This window comes from Zootoca vivipara, chromosome 2, assembly GCF_965207765.1.
Source record: "Zootoca vivipara chromosome 2, rZooViv2.hap1.1, whole genome shotgun sequence".
Taxonomy (NCBI): Eukaryota; Metazoa; Chordata; class Lepidosauria; order Squamata; family Lacertidae; genus Zootoca; species Zootoca vivipara.
Genome location: NC_142584.1, coordinates 90211622 through 90224246, shown reverse-complemented (window position 1 = coordinate 90224246; position 12625 = coordinate 90211622). Strand labels below are relative to the sequence as shown.

The 12625-nt window shown below is 39.5% G+C and overlaps 1 protein-coding gene across 1 annotated transcript in view; it reads left to right on the top strand.

Annotated features, from left to right (window-relative positions):
• The window catches only part of LOC118080810 (contactin-4), a 514415-nt gene that overhangs the window by 317736 nt on the left and 184054 nt on the right, over positions 1-12625 (top strand). The gene's annotated exons all lie outside the window — the stretch shown is intronic.

Here is a 12625-nt window from a genome sequence, read left to right as displayed (position 1 = left end):
GGCTGTGAGAGGGAACCAAAGGCAGGTTGACCATCAGCAGGGCAGAAATGAGGGCAGAAAAGCATTTGTTCACTCCACTGTTTTGCCTAGTGAATAGTTTTCCTCCCATTGTAAGCAGTGTGGGGGAAATAAGAGGGGTCTAAATCTACCTGGAGCTAGCCTGGATCTCTCCCATATGATGGATTTGGATCTTCAGAGCTGCCATTGGCATGCCTCCCTTTTGGTTTTTCGAACCTCAGCCTTCTTTTGTTGGTGTTGGGCCAGAGTATTGGAGGTGTCCACAGCAGCAAGGAGGGGCGAATCTAACATCAGATCATCTTTCTCTCCTGACACTGGAGTTTTGTAAGCCTAGGTGCATCAGTTTTCAAAACATTTTTAACATTTCAGAACTTCAAAAAAGGCAAAACTTACAATGACTTTTTATAATGTAGTGTGAGATCTACGAAAAGCTGTTGATTACTCAGCACTGCTGACTTTGAAAATGGCATTTGTCCTTTGACTTTATGCGTCAGTTACAGAAAACCAGATTATTTGTCTGCAAATGTTTGTTATCCGTTCTATTCTGAACTGCTGGCTGATTCTGTCCCACCCATGTTTTCAGCTGTCATATAACTCTATCAAAGTTAATTAATTAGTCAAAAGTTTTACATCATTTTTTTTTACTCCTGCCCCAAATACATTTAGGCTGGAATCACAATAAAAGGCTAGCATTACGGTATTCACTGTTAAGTGTGACCACCATTTTATAGATAGATAGATAGATGATAGATAGATAGATAGATATGAATAAATTATAGATATCTGCTTCACCGCTTGCAAACACACAAAGGGCTGGTTGTTGTCCTATGTCCCTGTGTGTGTTTGCATATTCACTGGAATTGATGCATATATTTGCCTCTTAAGTGAAACATTACTAAGTTTCACAGAACATACTTTTTCAGTGAGCTTCCTGTTTGTGCCCTGTCACCATTTCTCTTCCTTGGCCAGCATTTTATTTATGCAGATGAATTAGGCTGATTATATTGATGCTGAAAATTAAACCTGAAAATTAAAACATATACCATAACAAAAGCCAATTTTTATGTCAAGCTTTATTGAAAAATGATTGGTGAAAAGTAATAGCTATTGGGAAGGCAAAGTATTATATTTTTCAAAATAATTTACAATATAGTATCAGCTCCTCATATACTGATAGTGTTTGTTCAACGACTGAAAATGTGCTCTTCTTGTGAAACATAGGTAATGAACAGTTTCTTGGAGACTAATAACTTTAGATGCTGGTTTGTCAGGGAGATTGCTTCATAAATACTCCTTCTTCCTCTTGAATCCTGGTGTTCTCCAGTACCTCAGACATCACAAATCAAATAAGTTCGCTATTCATCAAACAACGTTTCTATACAGTGGTACATTATTATTCAAAGCCAACTGCTTTGAAAAGATTTTTGTTGTCATCATACCATGTGAGAAAGTTCCACAACAGTCTGACCATATATTCAGGCCACACAGAGGATGATAAAATGGCAAAAACCATTAATTCAGCCAGTACTTGGCCACTTAAATGGTTCAGTGAGTTTAAGGAGCAATAATAAATAGCTAAATCATCCGGTGTCAGAATAAATGTGGGGGATATTGAATTGACATCAATAGGAGGTGCCCTTTTAACTACTGAACTTGGCAGGTTTGGAAATTTTGCTTTTTGTGTGTGTTGATTTGTTTTGTAATAGAAAGAAAGAACTTTGAAGATTGTGAGCACGCTACATTAAAATATGTGTTTTGTTTAATTGGTATGTCATTGTAGACCCAAGAAAACATCTGGACTATAATAGAAGCTTTGATAGATGAGCAAGCATAAGCTTGGCTTGACTGATTTTTAATTAAGGAGGTTGCCTTAATAAGCAAAGTTTGTTCTTTAGCAGTGAAGTGGCAAATGGTGACTTTCATAACCAGCACATTCTTAACATTTATATCAAGTAAATGTCAGACACATCACTCACATTTTGATTTGAAATAGGATGAAAGGAGTGGGAGCGCATGTTGTGTTTGGGGGCTTTTAAAATTTGTTTTGTTTTTTCCCCCTAAAAATATATGTCAACTTATTTTGTCTGAGATGGCAAACAGAACTGTCTAGATTTTGAAATATTCTTGTTGGATTAAGTTTATTACACATCATTTGCTTCTAAAAAGCAATAAAGATGTGCATCAATTTTAATAATGTATTCTTTTCAATTCCAAAATGTATGTAATTCTAATAGAATAAAATGAACTGTAATGGACACTTCCTGAAAGTCCAAGCTGACTTCAGAGCACAAAGCCTCCTTCACTGAGGCTTTCTTTTTGGTTTCGGAGAAGAAATCTCAAAATATTCCCCCCTATCTAGTAATTTGATGCACCACTAAAAAAAGTTCCTTTGACTTCAATAGCTCCATGGGTTTCTATTTTTACCAGTACAGTACTATTTATCCCAAATCTTACTTTGCTACTCAGGGACCTCTGTATTGACTGTTCTCGTACTTGCAGCCCTTGACCTACTGTACTTGTAGATTCAGCGGCTGTTCCATGCTTTGTTTCCATCATACTATAAGATATTTATAGCATGGGAAAATATATTTATATTTATAAGATATTTATAGCTTGACTGTTATAGCTTCAGTTAGTCTATCAGTCAGCACCTTTCACAGTTCCTTCTTTAATCTCTACCACCCATTATGTTGTTGATGACCTCTGATTTCTTCCCTCTGATACCGCATTTTAACTTCTGTGGCAAATTATACCCATCTAGTTTGGAGATAAAAGGCTGTCATTATACTCAAGGGTTAAATTTTAATACAAGGGCATCATTAAAAGATGTTGGTGTTCTCTCTCCCTCTGTCTCCTGGTTAAGGGCTAAATTATTTTTTTCATGTAGCTTATTCCCTGCAGATTAAACTCTGAAGTAGCTATTTAAGCTCTTGAAGAGGTCAGAGTGGATCAGCAATTATTCCTGAAATATGTATTTAGGTTACAAACTGATTTTGATAAAAGTGCTATATATGTGCCCTCAAATACTTGACATGTTATACATAATTAACATTTAAAATTTTCCTCATTGTTTCTTGAAATGCTTTAAAAAAAATAAAAAAAAAATTACAAAAGTAAGGAATAACTAATGAGATGTGGATTGATGGTACTTTTTTAAAAAAGCACCTTTGCTTGCAGTTGTAAGAATTTAATTATTCATAACATGGTCAAATACTCATTGACTAAATCTTCCTATATCCATAAAATTGTACGGTTGACATCACTCAGCCCCTGTTGGAGGATTTGTAGTGTTTCATCACAATCCTGGATTTGCATGCAGTAAAATCCAAGAGGCCAAGAAAAAATGAGCTTAATAGTTGTACAAGGTGAGGAGGAGAACCTCAAGGGACTTGATGTGGGGGAGTGGCAGGGATTTGGCAAGTTGAGTGAGAAGGGGGCATAGCCCCTAATATTAATACGTGAATGAAGTAATTCAGATTATGCTATGATGGTTTTACTGGATGGGGAAGCTTAGCATGGCACTGTTGTTTTCTGCTGGATATTAGCTTGATAGCTCAAATAAAGGACATAAAGACATTGGCTGGTATCCAATTGTCTTCCTCCACTGATGGAAGGCTGTTTGATCAGGTGGAGGCTTCCATTAGTGGAAAGGGCAGAGGCATTTTTTGCTGATTTCCCCTATTCTTTCTAGCCATCTGTCCCTGGTGGTTGAGGACACTTCGGAACAGCAAACAGCATGATAGGGGTGCAGGGAAACTGCAGGGAAGAGAAGAGAATTGGCAAAAAAATAATCTCCCTCCCCCTTTCATGGAAGCCTTTGACATTTATCCATCAGCGGAAGAACACAACTGCATGCAAGCATTTATTTTTTTCAGAAACAAAATTCTGCAGTCTGTTAGGCTACTTAAAGCATTTCGAAGTCGGTGGGAGTTAAGCAGCCTAGCTGTTTACAGAACTGCAGCCTAAATCAACAAGGAACTAAGCCTATATCTGTAAGTGGACAATATGCTGTTCATCCTATTCAGAAAGATGATCTTCGGAGCTATGAATTATTAACACATAACCGAGTGGCAAAATAAATAATTGATCTCCTAAAGTGCTGTGCAGCCTCCTCTCCTTCTGGTTTATTACATTTATTTCTTGTCTTACAGGCACCTATGGTGTTGGTTGGTACACTTTGATCCGCTTGCTTCGTGCTTGTGGCCATGAAAAAAATCTGGTTGCTCATAAATTTTAGTTCCTAGTGCATGGGTTGACCTTTCAACATTTTTTTTGGGAGGGGAGGGGGGTGGAAGATCCTCCCTGGCTGTGCACAAGGGCTTGTAGCAGTTCATCGTGAAGCTCTGTCGGTAGATTGGTTTTGAGTTAAGGGAGAGCTCTGAGCCCACTTTGATCATTCCATGCTGTCCAGTGGTTTTCAGGTGAAGCACCATTTTGGTTTGCTCTGGCCTGACCTCTTGGCCCCTAGAGGAAGTTGCTCCATAATATCATAGTATATTGTGGCAGTATTGCAGCAAAGCCTTTCAGGGGTCCGATACAGTAGTTGTGTGCCTTATCACTCATGGTGATTATTCATCAGGCAATGGCGCTCTACATTTTTTAAAGCCATATGAGATCACATATAGTTCATGAATGTTTCAGTGGAAATTTGTTTCGTGTCAGTACAAAACTAAATCAGATTTAGGAATAGTTTTAAGAAAAGAAGGAAAGCTTACGTGGGGGGTTCAGATAACATCTGCACATGCAATGCTTCTGTGAGTTGCAAGAGCTCAATCATAATAAATGGGAAGTGGCCTTTTCCTCAACAGCTGGAGGAGGAGGTAAAGAAATAACTGTGAGTGGAGGGGAGTCATTTCGCCATCCTCTGCACCCTCTGGAAAACTCAACAAACCTACCACATCTTGAACTGGGTGTGGCGAGTGAAGAGGGACTGCCTGAAGAAGTACCATTCACCTTGGGCCTGGCCATAAAAAGCAAGTCTAGAGTGAAAAACTAGGGTGATATCCACTGTTTCCAGGAACCCGTCTCATTGTGAGACATTTGTGGGTGAGCTGAGAGTTTGTTTGAAACCTGGGTGAGGGAGTGTATGCTAGATGGAAAATGAATTAATATATATTTATATATTAGTAACTTTGTATCATTTTCATATTTAACTGTATTTTTGTAACTTGACTGTTGTTGATTCAGTTTTTTACACCGCTTAGAGGTACTTAAAATATATTAAGTGGTATAGAAATTAAATAATCAATAAATAAACATACAATAAACCTATAAGTCCTCAGACATCTAGGATTAGTTCTAACTTCTTTTGTTTTAGAATTTATGTTCATGTGAAATGTATTTTTTCTTTCTGTGTGATTTGCAGCTAGTAGACATGAAGAGAATTTGGTCTAATCTTTCCAAGAGTTAAGCTTGAAGAGTCTGGTGTGTGCCCCTTTCTCTGCCAAGCAGTGTCAAGGCACACACACACAGCGGAGACCGGCATGCTTTAAGAAATAGGGTTTATGTTTACACCTTCAGGAAGTCCAGATCTTTCATCATGCACATTTCTGCAGCACAAGTAACCTTCAGGCTGCTTTCCTCAAAGATGGATCCCAGGCTTTCCCCCCTTTTCTTCTTCCCAGAAACCCCTTGCCCTCCTCCAGAGCAGTTACCCTGGCAACTGTCCAAATCCCCAGGGCCCTTCTATGCATTGGTGCCATGTTTCAGATTGAAAAATCCGGGATCAGCAGCGCCGCGGCACCGGAAGTCGCTTCTATGCACTTCCGGACATGAGTAGAAGCGACTTCTGGCGCTGCGGACATTTTGGAAATGGGCACAGTGGCATCGGAAGTCGCTTCTACGCATGTCCAGAAGTGCATAGAAGCGACTTCTGCCGCCTCTCTGCCCATTTCCAAAATGTCCGCAGCGCCAGAAGTCGCTGGGCGCGGCACCAAAAGAACATGGCCGCCGCCAGGAGCTCCATAGTCCGGGGGAATACAGGGTATTCTGCCATTCGGAACACCTGCGGGAAACGGTAAGAAAATACGGGGGTTTCCCGGGGAAAATGGGGTACTTGGCAGCTATGCTTCTATGGGCCCTCAGTGGCTCTCTATTGTTCCCTTAATGGCCCTAGTTTGGCCAGGCTACCCAGGCTGTCCTTTGCATCTTATATTTCTTGCTTCCCTCCCCAAATAATTGCAATCCTAGAATTTATTAATTTCTACTGTATGTTTATCTTAAGTCTACAACAATATTTTCTTTTCTCCCTGAGGAGAGTTGTAGCACTAACCCCATTGGTTACATTTGTCATTTGAATAGCATCCTGCTACTCAAACCATCCAAACAAACCTATCAGTTGGGAACTCCATGTTTGTGGTGGAGAGGGGCGTTCCTTTAGATTCAAATAGTCAGAATTAGTGTTATAACCCGAAGTTTGATTGATTTTTTTGGACTGCAAATGTTACTTGTGTCATCATTATTTTAAAGAAATGGTTATACTATGTAAAGGTGGGAGGTAAAGGACCCCTGGACGGTTAAGTCCAATCAAAGGTGACTATGGGGTTGCGGCGCTCATCTCACTTTCAGGCTGATGGAGCTGGCATTTCTGTGTCATGTGGCCAGCATAACTAAACTGCTTCTGGCACAACATAACACCATGACGGAAACCAGAGAGCACGAAAACACTGTTTACCTTCCCGCCGCAGCGGTACCTATTTATCTACTTGCACTGGCATACTTTTGAACTGCTAGGTTGGCAGGAGCTGGGACAGAGCAACAGGAGCTCACTCCGTCAGGGGGATTCGAACCACTGACCTTCTGATCGGCAAGCCCAAGAGGCTCAGTGGTTTAGACCACAGCGCCACCCGCATCCCTACACCTAGTGATCATGCTGTGTGATTCCTTCCAAGTGAACTCCACTTGGATTCCCCTATAGAAAAAACTAAATAATAAAAATGGTTAATTAGTTAGTCATAACATTTGTTTATTTATTTACTGGATCAGCAAATGGCATTATTGTTAAGAGATGCCAATTCACACAGAAAAACGAATAAGGGCCAACTATGCATTTTGTTCTGAATGATAAAATTTGTATGTCTCATACATAAGTACTGACAAAGAGGAATCCTGGCGCACAAGCAACCAAAGTATACAATCTCAGAGAAAATAAGTGAAATGTATTTGATATGCAGCAAATATTGATCCCATGTAATGATACCTTTGAAACAACTTTATTATCCTGAATGATTGACATTGGTTCCTTCATTTTATTTGATGGATGTTGCTGCTGTAAAACGACAGTTGTTCATACCAATATTATTGAGCTGCCAGAATTTGATGGACTGATTGATTGAAAAAGCCACTGGACTTTTTACTGTTTTAAAACTAGTGTGATTCAGAAGCTAGGTAACTGACTTGGGGACACTCTGAAAAATTACATTTCCCTGCACAAAGATTAATCTCAGACCACATGGATCAGGATAGTAGATAAGCATAGTGACTTCACTTACTGGCTTGGCAGTCAATATATTTGTGTTGGCATAAAAAGAGTTATGTCATACCTTATATTTCAGAGTATTCACTTATTGCTACTGTTGGTTTCCTTTGTGGAGATGTATGAGGTGATCTTCAGGAATGACCCTTAATAATGAATTGCATTTTAGGATCATGTTCTAATCCTAATTTAGGTATTTTCGATTACACCCCTGAGCCGTAGTGGATTAGAAGAAGCACACAAATGTCTGATAAGCAGAAATGGGCGGTCCTGGCAGTATCTGTCAAAGGGAGAGGAGGAATGGGAAGAGATGCTGAGACTGTTGGCAAGAGGGTCTGATAAGTTGTCTAGGAGATCCCCCACTCTACCCAGCTGCCGCTGGGCGTTCAAACAGCGGAGGGAGAGTCATGCGAGCCAGCCTCCAGCCCACATGCAGTGAACCCTGCCAATAGATTCAACAAACATTGAGCTAACCATTGGCTTGCCGAATTAATTTCTTGTTCTGTTTGCATTTTTGGTTGTTCTGGCTATTGGATGACCTTGATTGTTGCATCCCACATACATGATCTTGGTGTCTGCATCCCACGTCAACTGGAGTGTATCCCACCAACTGGTCTAAATCAGGAGTTGATGGGTTTTGTTGGGGAAGAGACTGGCTGAGGTAGAGCTGGAACAGTTTTCTTGCAGTAAGACTGCCATGGGACTAGCACAACATGTATTCTCACTGAATACATATTCATCCTGTACATTTGTATTGAAACCCTTTTTTAGAGATCTATTTCTATTGTTTTTACCTGCAAAGTCTAGTGACCCTGTAAAAGCCACTCTGCTTAAGAGATGGTGTGTGAAACAATATAAAAAGGTAAAGGGACCCCTGACCATTAGGTCCAGTTGTGACCAACTCTGGGGTTGCGGTGCTCATCTTGCATTATTGTCCGGCGTACAGCTTCCAGGTCATGTGGCCAGCATGACAAAGCCACTTCTGGAAAACCAGAGCAGCGCACGGAAACACCGTTTACCTTCCCGCTGTAGCAGTACCTATTTATCTATTTGCACTTTGATGTGCTTTCAAACTGCTAGGTTGGCAGGAGCTGGGACCGAGCAATGGTGGCTCACCCCGCCGCGGGGATTCAAACCACCGACCTTCTGATCGGCAATCCCTAGGCTCAATGGTCTAACCCACAGCGCTACCCGCATCCCATGTGAAACAATATAATGTGCTGCAAAACATCTCATGGAGAATATGAAGGATATGGCTTTCATTACAAATGTACCTACATTAATAATTCCATAGTTCAGACTGTGCTCAAGGTGGCTTACAATATGAAAAAGAACACACAATTACAAAATAACAAAAGTAGTCATAAACAATACATAGAACATAAAAAAACACAGCCAAATTGGAAAAAACCCCACATAAATCACAAAGAGACATAAAATAAAGATACAAAAAAAAATATCAATAAGAGCAACAACCCCCTCCCAACAAAATTCCCTAAGCAATACTCCGGCCCTACTCATTAGCTATGGGTCATGTAATAACTATATATAATCTCCATTAGCAAAGGCAATATGCCCCTGAATACCAGTGGCTAAGGAACACAAGTTGATGTGATTGCACTCATGTCCTTCTTGTGTGGCTTTGGGCAGAGGACGGAAACACTTGTAGACCAGCTACTGCTAACCATCCACCACCACAATTCAATTCCTTTAAAATCACAAGCCATCCTAAAGAAGCTTTTACATTTAAGAGCAAAGTAATTTTTTTAAAAAATATGATTGATAGATGATAGATAGATAGATAGATAGATAGATAGATGATAGATAGATGATATAGATAGGTGCTAGATAATTTACTTCCCAAATGTGATTAGCCTTAGGGTAGTTTCATGCCTTTTCAGTGGTTGATTCACTGAGTAGCTGAAAGGAGTAATTTTATTCAGTGTAGTGCAGCGTACAAGGAGATAAGTCACGCGTTACCAAGATCGATTTTCGTAAACTGGGAGAGCTCATAAATTTGACAGTCTTGTTCACTGAAGTTGATTTGTGCGTTGTGTGAGTTCACTGCATATGTTACGCTGCTTGTGGAAGGAGACCATTCATGTGAGCTGATATGGCATGCATAACGGTGACCAGATAATAGGGATATGTGACTCTTTGCAACATGCTAGCCAAGTCAGCATCTTCTCTTGCACATATTCTGTTTATCAAATTTATCCATAGAATATCCTTGGCAAATACGTTTTATTTTATTTTATTTATTTTTTACACGACTAAACGACTAAACAACAACAAGCCCTGAGCTATAGTTTCATTATGAATTCCATTCAAAGGGCAGGTTGTTCCTAAACTATTGAACATACAAACTAGTTCCTGCCCCTTCCTCCTCTACGGAGGGGTGTAAAACTTGTCATCCTCTTTCTAATGCAGCATTTATTGCATTTTTTCAGTCTCTCTACCTTACCTATTTTCATTATACAAGTGCGATAGAGCAGCTCTGCAAAATACATTTCCCTTCCTGTTCTGCTTCTTCAAAAACCCATCTGAAAGAATCACCTTATGCTCTGAGTACTTATATGTAAGATAAGTGTGGTCCACATCCTTTTAACGCTGCACTTGCTGTGCCCTCAACTGCTCTAGCAATAGAAGTGGGAAGCTGTCTGAGCTGAGCTGTGAGTCAGGAACTTTGGAAGTTTCAGCCATGGAATGAAGGGTATTTCCAAATGTGGGATGGGTTTTAATAGGTAGGGGAGGATATATTAATTCAAATTTATCCTTTCAGGTGCACACATGTGTGGCTTGAACCGTGTTTTAAAATCCCACCCTTGGCAGCAAAATAAAAAGAATAGGAATTATGCTGCAAAGCCTTGTTTTGAGCAAGTCCAGCTATGAAGTAAGCTGGCTTTCCCTGTTTTACTCCACTTAACAAAGAATCAGGCGGCCTCTTGTAAAGTAAGTTTTAAAATAAGATTTACTTAATTTATAATCATGCATTGGTTCACAGAAAACACAGCAGTAAAATCTATAGGAGTGACTGGCATAGCTGCCAAGTTATCCCTTTTTTAAAGGGATTTTCCCTTATGCTGAATAGGCTTCCTCGCGAGAAAAGGGAAAACTTGGCAGCTATGGTGACTGGGCAGGACTGAACTCTGGTGACTGTCGTTTTCTGTAATTAGTACAAGTATTATTTTTTAAGTTGTTCCAATAAATGCATGTTTTGCATACCTAACCATTATTTCATAATATTTTATCAGTCAATTGAAGAAATTTTATTTGACCAATCAAATGCCAGCTAGAATATGGAACTGGAACATTCTGAATAACAACAACAACAACAACAACAACAACAACAATAATAATGCATTCGTATTGCCCAGAGAAATCACTTGAGTTTTCAAGAAACATAATGTAAGACCTTAAACTATTTGTAACCTATTTCAGTCTGCTGTGTAATGGTAATATTATGATATAAAGAGAATAATTAATACTTCAATGAGGACCCAATAGTTTTCAAAAGACCAGTAAATAATAATAATAATAATAATAATAATAATAATATTTATACCCCGCTCATCTGGCTGGGTTTCCCCAGCCACTCTGGGCGGCTTCCAACAGAAAAATGAAATAAAATAATCTATTAAACAGAAAAATGAAATAAAATAATCTATTAAACTGAAAAATGAAATAAAATAATCTATTAAACAGAAAAATGAAATAAAATAATCTATTAAACAGAAAAATGAAATAAAATAATCTATTAAACATTAAAAGCATCCCTAAACAGGGCTGCCTTCAGATGTCTTCTAAAAAATCTGGTAACTGTTTTTCTCTTTGACATCTGATGGGAGGGCATTCCACAGGGCAGGTGCCACTACCGAGAAGGCTCTCTGCCTGGTTCCCTGCAACTTGGTTTCTCACAGCGAGGGAACTGCCAGAAGGCCCTTGGCACTGGACCTCAGGGTCCAGGCAGAATGATGGAGGTGGAGACGCTCCTTCAGGTATACTGGACCGAGGCTGTTTAGGGCTTTAAAGGTCAGCACCAACACTGCGGTAAATACAGTACCAATCCTGAAGGGAATGTGCTTAAGGCTGGGGGGGATGGGGGCCGGGGGACAAAAGTATACCCAAAATTACCTCCAATGGGAAAAACCTGCATATCTCTAATGAAAAGAATTAGAGCCTTTGTTCAATCACCTATTCTACAAACAATTAGCATCCACCTGTCTGGCTGCTTGGTAACAAATCAACCAGAAAACAAAAGTTGAGGCAGATCCTAGTATGGTGCCTAGATCCCAGGGTATGGTCTGAAGCCATAAACGTAATCCAGCAACCTTTCTAAAGCAATGCAGATCTTTGGTCTGGGCAATTCTTGGTTTGGAGATCACTTTACTGAGTTCAGTGAAATGAAATACAGTGGTACCTTGGTTCTCAAACTTAATCTGTTCTGGAAGTCCATTCCAAAGCCAAAGCGTTCCGAAACCAAGGCACGCTGTCCAACAGAAAGTAATGCAAAATAGATTAATCCATTCAAGACTTTAAAAAATAACCCCTAAAACATGAATTTTACAGTCCAATGAGACCATTGATCCATAAAATGAAAGCAATAAACAATGTACTGCAGTCACACAATCAATCAATCAATCAGTAGCTGAACTTGGTTCCACACAGTCACAGAAACAAAACAAGAAGAGCCACAAAAACAAAAATGCAAAATAAATAGCAAAAACAGACTGACCTCAGCGTAACGTTCAAAACGGAAGTGTGGCACTCAAAACGGAGCATAAATTTAAACACTTCCAGTGTTTGGGTTCCAAGTTTTTGAGTACCAAGGCATTTGAGAACCGAGGTTGGGAGGTAGTTAAGTAAGTAAGTAAGTAAATGAATGAATATGTAGCACCACTATCCCTAAATATTTTGAAGCAAAAGACTGGCAAAAATGTATAAAAACTGTAGTGATGTCTGTTCAAGATGCAACAATGGGGCAGGAACCTTTCTACACATGTGGTGGGAGTGCAAAGAGATAGTGGGATTTTGGGAAAATATCTATAACAAATTGAAAAAGATATTTAGATTTACATTTGGGGGGAAAACAGAATCCTTTCTCCTAGGTATCATGTCAGAGGAAATAAAAAG